Raw genomic sequence first — 13,556 nt, 5'->3', positions numbered from 1 at the left:
AGTAAAAATAGCCTCTTCAACAAATGGTGTTGGGAGATCTGGACAGCTACATGCAAAAAAAAAAAGAAAAGAAGAAAGAAGAAAGAAGAAAGAAGAAAGAAGAAAGAAGAAAGAAGAAAGAAGAAAGAAGAAAGAAGAAAGAAGAAAGAAGAAAGAAGAAGAAGAAGAAGAAGAAGAAGAAGAAGAAGAAGAAGAAGAAGAAAAGAAGGAAGGAAGAAAGGAAGGAAAGAAGGAAGGAAGGAAGGAAGGAAGAAACTGGACCACCAATGTATACCATACAAAAAAAAATAAACTCAAGATGGATAAAAGAATTAAATATAAATCATGACACCATAAAAGTCTTAGAGGAAAACATAGACAGGTAAATCTCAGATATTCCATGGGGCAATATTTTCACCACTATGTTTGTAGAGCAAGGGTTATAAAGGAAAGAATTAACAAATGGGACTACATCGAATTCAAAAGCTTCTGCATGGCTAAAGAAAACATCAGCAAAATGAAAATGGAACCAACCTTATGGGAAAATATATTTGCTAATAATACCTTGGACAGATGTTTTGATCCCCAAAATATATAAAGAACTCACAAGTATCCAAACCAGGAAGATAAACAATCCAATTAAACAAAAGGCAAAGGACCTGAACAGATACTTCTCCAAGGAGGACATACAAAGGGCCCAGAGACATATGAAAGGATGCTCAGCATCAATAGCCATCATATACAAATTAAAACCACAATGAGATACCACTTTACACTGGTGAGAATGGCCATTATAACCAAATCAACAAACAAGTGCTGGCAAGATTGTGGAGAGAAGGGAACTGTAGTGCGTTGTTGGTGGGAATGCAGGAATGCAGTGAAATTTCCTGGTGAAGCCACCATGGAAAACAGTATGGAATTTCCTCAGAAAACTAAAAATGGAACTGCCTTTTGACCTGGAAATTTCACTGCTGAGATTATACCCTAAGAATCCTGAAACTAATTCTATAGAACCTATGCACCTCCATGTTCATAGCAGCACAATTTACAATAGCCAAGTGCTGGAAATAGCCTAAGTGCCCATCAGTAACTAAGTGGATCAAAAAATTATGGCACATTTACACAATGGAGCACTACACAGCAGATGGAAAGAAGGAACTCCTACCTTTTGCAGCAACATGGAAGGAACTGGAGAGTATTATATTAAGTGAAATAAGGCAGGAGATGAGGGACAAATACCATATGATCTCACCTCCAGGTGGAACCTAACCAACAAAACAAACAAATGAGGAAAATGGAACCAGAGACATGGTAAGAAAGAACAAACTGGCAGTTACCAGAGGGGTGGGGGGAAAGGGGTGACAGGGGAAAAAGAGGAAAGATCAAGTCAAAGTACATGTATAAAGGACCCATGGACAAAGACAATGTGGAGAAGGATTGAATGTGCGAGGTAGGGGTGGGTAGTGCAGGGTAGAATAATGAGGCAAAAATGGGGACTACTGTATTTGAACAACAATAACAAAGTTAAAAATAATTTAAAAATCCAAAATATTTAAATTATAAGGAAAGCATTACTCTTCTCTTCCCACCCCAAAATCAAACATTCTCAACAACAACATTCTCCTTAGGCTGCATATTATGAAGGAGTTGATGTTCAGAGAAGACTTGCTTCTAGAAAAGAACAAAGCCTAACAGGAGAGGCATGATGCAGGTAGGAAGAGAGTGACTATAATGTATTCAGAAGGGGAGCTTCTTGGGGAGGCTGGAAGTATACTTGGTTGAGCTGAGTTATAGAAAGGTGGAAAATGGTGAAACGAAAAGGAAAAAGACAGTGTCCTACTATGAGAGGAAGTAGAGAATTCTCTCTCTCTTCTTCCCAGGACATACAGTACAGCAGGATTGCCCAGGCAAAGGCAGGCTAAAGATAGAAGATAAGTCCAGGGATGCAGAAAGCCTTGGCATCAATACCATAGCTGGAGCCCCAGGAAAGGGAAAAGTGGGCTATTACCACAAATTAGCCAAAAGACAACCAGACGAGTGTACATTTGGGTAGCACAGTGTTAGGAGTTCAATTATGCCCTCCTGAAATTCATATGTTGAAGTCCTAATACCCACAATTTTGGAATGAGACCTTACTAGGAGATAGGGCCCAGTTAAAATAAAGACTGGAGTAGGCCCTAATTCAGTATGACCAATCTGCTTATAAAGAGGAAATTTAGAGACAAATGTGCACATGGTGAGAACATCAAATAAAGATGAAAGCAGAGATTAGGGCAATGATTTTACAAGCAATGGAATGTCAAAAGGCTGCAACAAACCAACGGAAGGAAGGGAAGACTCATTTGTACAGATTGTCCCTCATATCCTCCAAAGGAACTAAGTATGCCCACACCTTAATCTTGGAGTTCTGGCCTGTAGGCAATACATTTCTCTTGTTTTAAACCACCAAATTTGTGGCTGTTTGTTATGGCAGCCCCAGCAAACCAATACACATAAGAAAGTATATTTTCCATCTTAAGATAACTTAACTGTTCATTGAACTTACTTCAGGAAAACACAATTAAAGTCCTAGCCAGCCAGGCTAGACTGGCATTTCTTATGTTCTCAAGAGTGTTGAGGTGTTGGTGGGAAAAAGAAGAGGGATATGTGGGCAGAGAGCCAGGGAAATTTGCCAATGGAAGTATTTCTATACCCTGCAAATGGGGCACTAGCCTAAATGGGTGTTACATGATCAGTTGGGTTAATCTCATGGTGACAAACTTAAGGATCTGAGTTTCATCCTTGGCACCATAGATAGCCTAATAAAGGGGAGGCCTTTTAGCATTCAACTCAGAGTAGTAAATTATAATGGGTTTGTATGAACAATCTAGAACTTAAGTGAAGAATAAAACCTTCTGAGTTGCTCATTAAGAAATTAACCTTTGCCAAGTTTATCCAATTTCTTTGCTCCATACAAATTCTATACTATTTTTAGAATGCCTAATGTTTAAGTATCACATTAAAGCCTACTCAAAATGAAATGACTGTCAATGCTATTTATGAAACTATTCAACTCACCAAGAAGAACTCTGACTTCTGAGTCTAAAAGCAAGAAAAGTTTTGCTTTTCTCAGTGCCAAGAAAAAGCTGACACACCCAGATATGAAAGATTTTGTCTTGCTAGCCCAGGTGCTCCGGGTCTCTGAGCACCAAGACCAAACAGGAGAGAAACATGGTGTCATGGCAAGGGCATGAACATGGCCAGAAATGGGCTATTTGGAAACGTGTGCATGGGAAAATCTGTCCTTTAAGTTTTTAATCACTTTCAAATAGAAGTCAAAATAGGTGGAGGGACCAATTGTGGCATTAAAATATTAGCCAATAATCACAGGCCAAGCACAATATGTTTCTTACCTAACCTAAAAGACTCATGTTAAAACTATCAGCCCCACCTAAAGAGTGTGTAGACTTAGACCCATGTAGGAGCACATATACATGTTTTCAGTGTCTAGCATATTAATGTGTGAATATATGTGTGCACACATGCTGAAGCTTGCATAATACACATAACCAGAATTATTCAGGGGTGGGAGTGAAATGCAGCAATAAGGCAGAAGTTGCCACTGCTCCTGTACTGTTACTGGCAATTGGGTGCCACCCTTCCTGCAAAATTACGGGGAAAACACAAAGGTAGTATAGTAAGTAACTGGAGTTGGAGAAAGAAAACAAGGTTTCTTTCGAAATCATGAAACCAACAATTAGAATCTTTGTGTATGTTTGGTTTTTGTCTTTGTTCATATTGACTCAACTAGAATAGACCTTGTGTCCAGAATTCTAAGTTGTAAACAAATAGCAATGAAAAAAAAAGAAAAGATACAGCTTTTCTGGAAAACACCATCAAGGAGTCCTGTGAGGTGTGTGAGCTAAGAAATGCCACCAGGAGGTGATAAGGGCAAAGGTGTATTTTCGTAGAAGCTGCTTTCACATGTTAACCTTAAAGCTAACCCTCCTGGCTTTATCATCCTAATGCCTAAAGTCAGCATCTCTGACAGCAGCCTATCTCTAAGGAGACAAATTACATCCTTCACCACGAGGGAGAGTCAGTAATCTCACAGAGGGTTCAGGAATTTACCCTGAATTTTACTCATAATATCACATAATTTCACTTACTGGACTAGTTCCAGGATTTGCTATATAAGGATTGACTTTTCGTTATAAATTTATACTTTTTAGATACCTAAAATTAAGCACTTAGAGTCACATAATTGCAACTTCTCTTAAACCACAGTCCATTGCCACTAACTCTTCCTATTTGAGAAAAATAAAATGCAAGTAAATTGGTAAAAGTTCTTTCCCAAAGGTCAACTATATATCAAATCAAATAAAAATAAATTCAACTACTTGATATTTTATGGAATTTACTTCAATGACAACATAATAAATAGATTGGTAAAATAAGAGAGGTACACCTTGTACTTTCCAAGGCTCAGAAGCTATTCCTCTTAACTGCTTTTTCTTTGAACAGTATCTTTATTAGATTATTATATATATTTTGGAACTTAATAATATTGTTTATATTGTGCTTTCTAAACTGATGAATACAATGTAATTATTGTTCACCAATTGAGGGAATGTTTTGTATCACAATCTGTAACTCCAAGTTCATGGGCCAACTAAAATGCCCCAATATTTGTAGAAAAACTGTGACTAAAAAAATAGTTATTATACATTAAATATAGTATCTAAATATACATATAAATATATCCATGTAAATATACATATATTATATATAAGCATATACTTAAATACACATGTAAGTATTTTGCCCAAAGGAGCTCCTCTAGCACCAACCATCTCAGAAAAACATATGGAAGAATCAGACAGTTAATCTGGTCAGGCACCTTTACTCACGTGCCTTTACTACAACTAGAGGCTTCCCTGTCTTCTTCAAAAAAATCTTACAAAGATAATTTTGAAAGGTTAAGCATAGACTTACCATATGACCCAGCAGTTCCACTCCTAGGTATATGTATATCCAAGAGAAATAAAAACATACATGCACACAAAAACTTGTACACAAATGTTCATAGTAACATAATTCACAATAGCCAAAAAGTCAAAACAATCCAAATGTTTATCAACTAATAAAAAGATAAACAAAATGTGGTATATTTCTATAATGGAATATTATTCAGTCATAAAAAGGAATAAACTACTAACATATGGTAGCTACAATATGAATGAACCTTGAAAACATCATGCTGAGTGAAAGCCAGTCCCAAAAAGGTCATGTATGGCATGATTCTGTTTATATGAAATGCCCAGAACAGGCAAATATCTAGAGAAAGAAACTAGATTAGTGGTTTCCAGAGGTTGGATGGTGGTCATGGTGGTACTGATGTTGGTGAATGAAGAATGACAACTAATAGATGTAGGGTTTCTTTTGGAAGGACAAAAATATTCAATAGTTACACTGAGATTGTTATTACACAACCTTGTGAATATGTTAAAAAACATTAAATTGTACACTTTAAATGAGTGAATTGTATGTATGGTATGTGAATTATACATAGCAATAAAAATGTTATTTAAAATCTTAAGTTGAAATTTTAGAACTAGGTAAGTTTTGTTATTATTATAATTACTTCTTTATTTTGAAGTTTTAGTAAAAGATGTTTTAGCAGGTATTGTGGATGCACCACCCATATTCCCTCCTAATCCACTTCTGTTTGAGCCCATAACTAAAACTGACTATGTCCAAGGGCTTATTTCTTGCTACAGATGCCATTAAGTATCCCAGCTGTCTCATATAACTCAGTGGAGATGAGGTATTATTTTACACTCATCCCCTGAGGTCCCCTGCAAGATTGAACTCCAGTCACCCACAGTGGAAACATGCTTGAAAATGCACCCTTTCTTGATTTCCTTGCCTCCTCTATCGGTGTCTGCTGGGATTACTTCCCAAATAAATAACTTGCACTCACATCCTGTTTCAAGATCAATTTCTAGGGTAACCCAAGGCAAGATACTTATTACTCTTTCTTCCCTTCTCAAATAATATCCTTGTCATGCCCCATTAGAATGGCAGGGCTGGGAATATAAGACAGAAAACTGTACTTGAACAAGAATTAAATAAAAATTAAAATTAAAAAAATAAAATAAAATAAATAAAATACCATCTATTAATTAAAAAAAAAAGAATGATCAGAAATGACAATTGGTTAAGTCATTAAATTTTTTTCTGGGGTTATATATTTAACCACAGAGGTAGATTTAGAATTAGATTTTGTTGAATTATGTTTACAAATAATGCCCAGCTTCCCTACATTTCTGTAATAACTGGCACCAATCTTTATATGCCAGGTTGCATGGGAAATGTGGTGGCCTTCGGAGCAGGGGTCTCTGGCGTGACTGTCTGCTCTTGGGGCTCAGAACAGAGGACTCTGAGGCTTCAGTCTACATGTATAGAAGGAGCAGCTCACAGTGCAACACTGTGAAAGGGTCAGATGCAGTGTCTCCATCCCATGGAAACAGCAACAAGGGCTTCAGAAGAGCAGAGAAGGGATTTCACAACTGGCTGAGACCAGAAGGTTCCAGAATCAGCAAACCATGAGAGTAGGGAACCTTCCTTGTCCTCTGGGGTTCAGTTGGTATAACAGCACTACTCAGAGGGATAGAAAAACAGACACCATGGAAGCACAGCTATAAAAGTATTGACAGTGTAAAATAGGAAAGTATTGTTGGGACTTCTACATATTAAATTTTGGCTGAAAAGTTTGGTGAGAATATTATGTCTTTTCTGAAAACAATAAACCATGTGATAAGCAAAAGTAAATCTCACCAAATAATAAACAAAAATCTCATGATGCACATAACAAGTGTATAACTGTCTCATTTTAGGTACTATATTTTCCAATGTATGTCATCCTCATAACTTATGTTTGCAAATAATTCAATGATTTGAAAGTCTTGGAACCAAATGAATTTCAAAGCTTTGAATTGTTCAGATTTGAGAGAGATAAAAAAGTACATAGGCATATTTTATGTACTAGTCCTAATGACAATTGGGAAACCCACCCTTAAATTACTACATTTTTATGTCTGTAGTAACATACAGGAAGGGGAAAAGTAGGTTTACAGTTGTGAGTATGTGAAACAGTTTATTCTTACATTTATTCTTTATTAATTGTATTATTTTCCATATGAACAATGATAAACCTACTTTTTCCCAACCCTATATGACAAATAGCAAAGCACATGCATCAGTCCTGCTCAGGTTTTGCTGGAAGATCCAGAAAATATTTTCAATTTTCATACCTCTGACCATTTGGGAAATGCAGATAAGGGACTGTGGCCTGTATGAGGGTAGGTGAGAGCCATAGTTGCAACTGCGTAAGTGTTGAGGACATGAATGTCAAAAATGTGACAAGACAACTCAGGGAAAAGGAGGACACTTGTTCATTAAAAATACAATTTTCGGCCCTGGCTGGTGTAGCTCAGTGGATTGAGCATGGTCTGCAAACTAAGGGGTCGCCAGTTTGATTCCCAGTCAGGGCACATGCCTGGGTTGCGGGCCAGGTCCCCAGTGGGGCCACGTGAGAGGCAACCACACATTGATGTTTCTCTCCCTCTCTTTCTCTCTCCATTCCTTCTCTTTAAAAATAAATAAACAAAATCTTTTTTTTAATTTAAAAAATACAATTTTCCTAGCCAACAAGGTGCTTTAATGGTTATTAATCCATCATAACCATTATATTAAAGAAACTCAGAAAAGAGGAAAAACACAATTTAAATGCAATTTAAAACCCAAGGTTCTAAATTTAGTTGTCAAAGAAAGATTTAATGAGCCAAGCAATATTTCCTATTAATCTACTAGGTGCAGGCACTGTGGCAAGTGATGAAGAACATAGACAGAGTGCCCCTGGGGGCTTTTAACAGGAAAGGCAGAAAAGGTATAAAACAAGGTGCCAGAAAGGTATAGCTGGGAGATGCAGTGTACTTTGCAGAAGGCTATCAGAGAACGACAGCCCCCCCCCCGAAAAAGTGAGATTTTAAATAAATTTGGGAAGATCATCAAGAGTTACCAAAGTGATACGTGGAAAGGAGGAGAGTTAGGAAGAAATTCCACATGGAGAAGAGCAAGTGCAAAGGCCATAGACTCTGATAGGTTATTCAAGGACATCAAAGTGGGCCATTGTGATTGCAGAGCAGATGAAAGAAAATGGTGGGGGATAAAGCTGTCAAGGCAGGCAGGGCTCAGGTATGCAGTGTATCTAAGCCACATTTATCACTTTGGACTTTATCTTGGGGTGAACAGGAGACCACTAAAGGATTTGAACCAAAGGAATGACCTCATGAGATTTGTATTTTAGAAAGATTGCCCTACCAGAAGAAAAGTCTAGAATGACACATGCAAGCCTGGCAGGGGTCAGGGGTCACCTCAGAAGGATTAGGATGGGGTAAAGCCAGTAGATAACCAACTTTGTCTTTGAACAACTTTATTGGCTTCATGACAACAATAACCACTTTTGTGAAGCCTAGAATTTTTTTCATTGAAAACATTATTCTTCCTTCAGTGTAAGAGTGGACTGGGTGGATGAACCCTGAAGACATTATGCTAAGTAAAATAAGCCAGACAAGAAAGCACCAAATACTGGATTAATTGTCCTATGTGAAGTTTCCAAAGTACAAATTCACAGAGACATAAAGTAGAATGAGGGTTTCCAGTGGTAGAGTAATGTAAGGAATGGACACAGAGTTTCACTTTAGGATGATGACAAAATTCTGGAGCTGGATGGTGGTGAGGGTTGCACAACAATATGAATGTACTTAATACTGCTAAATTGTATTAAAATAGTTCAAATGGTATGTTTTTTACTATATATATTATCACAATGAAAGAAAATAGTGGACTGAAGAAGGGCTGGCCTGAATGATAGAGTGTAAATAAGCAGACTCTGGGAACTACTGTGGTCCATATGAGGAACTCCAGGTCAAGGAGACAGTGAGGTGAACAGATCTGAGCTATATTTTGAAAATGGAGATGTGGAGAAAAAAAAGAACCCTCACACACTGTTGGCAGGATTGTAAGTCAGTGCAGCCACTATGGAAAACAATATGGAGATTCCTCAAAAAATTAGAAAGTATCTCATATCTAGTATCCAAAAATAGACCTTGAAACAAGGAGTTGGGTGTCACTAGTTTATTTGGGAGGTGGTCTCAAAAAGTTCTGATAGACTCTGGGGGATATGAGTCAAGGGAAAGTAGGTAGGCAATAAGGGCTGCAGTAACAAGCAGGCTGCCAATGTGGGCACAGGAACTTGATCCCACTGGGGGCCTCTGAGAGACTGTGTGGAACATGTCTCAATGATTCCAACTAAGAGGTGAGGAAGTTGGGTTATTTATCCTGTCAGCCCTAAGCGATGACTGTTCCTGAGGGCATTAACTATACCCCACTGCTTGTCTTTCCTGGATGGGAGGTGAGAAGTTTCCATTGGCCAGAGAAAGTACTCAAACAAAGACTTGCAGCAGTTAGAAGCCATAAGCCTCTGTGTATGGGAATAGGTACCAGAGGGGATGGTAAGAATCCTACAGTGTCCACTACAAATGTCAAGGATGTCAGTTTGAAAACTGGTCTGAAAGTGGTTTTCTTTCTCAAAACAGAACACTGTAGGTGAAGTGAGTAGGCAAAGGAGTCTGAAGGAGCAGCTAGACAAGTAGGAGGGAAACAGGGAACTTTTATGAGAAGGGATGTTTTAAAATTCCTGGTTAATACATAACATGAAAAGCTGGAAGATGTTTTCTTAGATTGTGGAAATTAGTTTGGAAAACACTACTAGTTAAATAGGTATTTATAAGGTCCAAACACCCTCTGCCACAAGGCTCAAAGGCCAAAGATATAAAACAAATATTTAACTAGACAAGTAACAGTGTGAGAATAATACAAACCCTCAACATGTGTTTCAACTCTTCATCCTTTTTTGACCTTCCCCTTTATGTACAATTATACAAATCAAGACACTATACAAACTACTCTATAGGAAGGATGTATTTGTCAAGAAAGAAAAATCTAATATTGCCTCTTTTATGTCTACAAGAATTATATAGAACCAAGTGCCCTTAGAAATATGAAGCAGATATTGTTACTACTATTTTGAATAAGAATTTTGTTTGTTCTTCGCACGTAGTTGCCATTATTTTCACAGGAAGACTGAATAAACTCCCAGTTTATGAATTACTCACAAATATCATTTTTCATTGTCATTGAAGTCTTCATACACTGTATTTCAAAAAATATTTAAAAAACAATGCCAGGATTTTATACATAGAATGCATGACTTGAAGACTGGTTTAAATTCTAAGTGCTAATATTTTTTAAATCCCCATTTTCTAAGAAAAGGTATTTAAACATCTTAACACAGACAGACACATATATTCTTTGGAAATTTAAAATTCACTAAAGCTTTTAATTTTGAAGATTGGTTTAAACTTATTCTCAAGCAATCTTTAAATGTGACAACCATTTTCAAAGAAATTCATCTATAGGGAAAGAAGCCAGATTTAAAAGACACCTGTTTACTGAAGTATACCTTCACTCTTTGATGTTTTTACATTTTATTTTTTTTCTTGTTATTGAATTTATTGGGGTGACACTGGTTAACAAAATTGTACATGTTTCAGGTACACCATTTAATGACACATTATCTGTACACTGTATTGTGTGTTCACCATTCCAAATCAAGTCTCCTTCCATCACCTTTTACTCTTCACAAAGCCTCCTTTAAAAGAATACAATAAGATAAAAAGTTTTTTAATTTTCACCAGCTTCTCATAGTTTTGTGCTCACAAACTAAAACCCAGAAATAAAGCAAGCATAAACTCCAAATAATTTTTCTTCTGCACACAAAATGTTTTTCCCTCCCTTATGTTACAATCATCTCAACCTCTTTGTACTCTTCCCTATTTCTCAGAGCTGTCCACTGAAAGCTCAATATTGTGGACTGGTAGACTAATTTATCTACAGAAAATTCAACTTTCCCATGGACACATTCTCCTTAAATCAGAAGGAAAGTGAGAAAGGGAGAAAATCAGATCACAGGTAGTGTATTATGGATGTTCTGTCTTTTACCAACTAGGACCATGTGATTTGCTTTCAGACTCTAACCACTCCTATGTGCAGCCCAATGTCAGATAACATAAAAGGCAAGTATGATATTCTACTTACCTCTCAAAAAGCCAGGAATATCACACTATCTATGAGTAAGACCAAAAAAGCTAGCAGAGGACACAACTGGAAAATAAAACCAAAATTATCTTAGCATCCATTCTAACTTCAAAGGTGAGCTACTTTAAAGGACACAAATTTTTCTTCTATTTAAAAGGTACATATTTTTGCATGAGCCAGCAATTAATAGGCACAGGAAATATAATTTAACATGTTTAGTGTGTGTGCATGCATTAAGCTTCAACTGTTTCCTGATTGCTTACTCTTAGCATCTAGCACATAGAAGGCACTGACTTCATGTTTCTAAATGAAAGACTAGCAGCAGACAAAGGGAGATACATTGGCATGCTGCCAGCTAAGATTTTGGGTAGATAGTAGATATAAAAGGCTGAATCACAGGATTAAAAACTAGCCCACAATTTCCTTTTTACAGACATTTCCATAATTAATGTACTTTGTTTCTTTTTCTGTTAGAGAAGAGAATACTCAAAGAATGTCATCACAATACTAGTAGTCTAGCTCTACCTGGTTTGGTTTCACAGGTCTGAGAAGGACATGATTTGTTTCTTTGTCTTTTTCTCTCCCTGGAATATTGTTCTCACCACTGGAGTTTATATAATTCTGAATTACATACAGTCCCTGCCCTTCTGTATGCATTTCTAATTATCTTCAAGAAAATGATCTGGTAGGGAAAGTCTATCTTTGTTTCCCAGCTACTCTGCACTGCTGGATCCTAAGCACCTTGCCTTGAGTGTCTCACCATTCTGATGTACATCAATCACACAACTCAGCAGTTGAGGTGTTAGTTACCCCACACAGTGATGTGCTTACAATTTTAAGGGACACCTCTGTTTAGAATCTCCAGAACCCAAAGGACAGAATTCTTGCCTTTCTAACTCATCCTAAACATACTCTAAAGACAATTGTCTCCTTTACCCAGCTGTAAAAACAATAGCAAATTACTAAAACTATATATATGCATATATGTATATGCATATGCACACATATATCTCCAGAAGGTATCCAGCCATGTAATATGAAAAATAGAGACATTTATTGAAGGAGATGCAAGATATAAGAAACATTATACATAGGACAATGATGCCTCAGTCCTCTTCAAAGTAGGCACCTTGGGACCTCACACAGTTCTCCTAGTCACCATCATCTGCTCCATCATATTTTCCTGAATTTCATTGATGGTCTGAAATCTCTTCCCTTTCAAAGGTGATTTTAGTTTTGGGAAAAGCCAGAAATCACAAGGCACCAAATCTGGACTGTAAGGGGGCTGAGTTGCCTGAGTGATCTGATGTTTCATCAAAAAATTCTGCACAAGACATGATATATGAGCAGGTGTGTTGTTTTAATGAAGCCGCTAATCACCAGTCGCCCATAGCTGCAGCCATCTGAATCATCTAAAGAGTTTCCGTGAGGGGAATGTTCAAGCTTAACACAAACTTTGATGCAGATTCATTGCTCTATTCGATCAGCCATTTTGAATGTGATGGCTACAGAGTACACATGCTCACTTAACGGTGTCTACCTCCCCCACTGACTAGTACAGTGAAGTCATCATTGTTTCTGCATGCATGTTCTAGTCCACTCTCCTCGGATGCCTGTTTATATCTATGTCACGCAAGCCATTCTAACTGTATTAACAATACCTGGACTTTTTCCAGATAGACCTCATATATATGTGGTGGAATCCCCCCCAAAACCAGAATTATCTTCTGGAGGGTGGGTCCTTTATAGTACAGGTTTACCCCACTTGTTGAGTGTTATAGGAACCCATTTGTATCAGTGTACTAGCTGGGGTTGTTGTGAAAGGCTGCATTCAGCTTCAGTTAATTTTTTGAAGACTCTTTCAACACATTTGCCCATTTCATGAGGGGTGATTTATGAGTGCACCTGCCCACACCACGCTCAATGATCAGCAGTTTTTGACTTAAAACAGCAGGACCTCTGAGCGACTTTTTTTTTGTTTCCCCAGAAGAAAAAAGTCCTCAAAGGAAACACTTTGCCAATATGGAAGAGGTGAAACAAAACAAAACAACAACAAAAAAAAAACAGCAGAAGGACTAAAAAGGCATCAAAATCAATGAGTTAAAAAACTATTTTGAGCACTGGAAAAAAGTCTCAATAGGTGTATTGCATCAAATGAAGAATACTTTGAAGGTGACTGAAGTTTAAACATATAAGAATAAATATACATTTTTATAAGTAAATTCAGAGTTTTGGGAGTCCCATATATATCATGTTACATTTTTTCCTGGCCCTTACATCATTTGGTGAATTACATAGAAGGTCATATCTCTAGACATGCCAATTCAAAATGCTGTGACTTAGCACTGTCCCTAGGCCTTTTTGGCTTCTGGCCT

General features: G+C 37.2%; 1 protein-coding gene across 3 annotated transcripts in view; it reads right to left on the bottom strand.

Moving 5' to 3' along the window:
* Window positions 1-13,556, bottom strand: part of MAOB (monoamine oxidase B) — a 150,673-nt gene that overhangs the window by 122,435 nt on the left and 14,682 nt on the right. Inside the window, exon 1 of one of the 3 annotated variants that reach the window (XM_037057248.1) lies at window positions 11,182-11,247. The exons of the other annotated variants lie outside the window; for them this stretch is intronic. The gene's annotated coding sequence lies outside the window, so the exon portion shown is untranslated. Of the gene's footprint in view, window positions 1-11,181; window positions 11,248-13,556 lie in introns of those variants that run through there. 3 annotated transcript variants of the gene reach the window in all.

Source organism: Sturnira hondurensis, unplaced genomic scaffold (genome assembly GCF_014824575.4).
Source record: "Sturnira hondurensis isolate 20B ecotype Veracruz unplaced genomic scaffold, ASM1482457v3 Scaffold0009560, whole genome shotgun sequence".
Lineage (NCBI taxonomy): Eukaryota > Metazoa > Chordata > Mammalia > Chiroptera > Phyllostomidae > Sturnira > Sturnira hondurensis.
The sequence above is the reverse complement of the archived record's forward strand: the minus strand, read 5'-3'. Positions and strand labels throughout refer to the sequence as shown.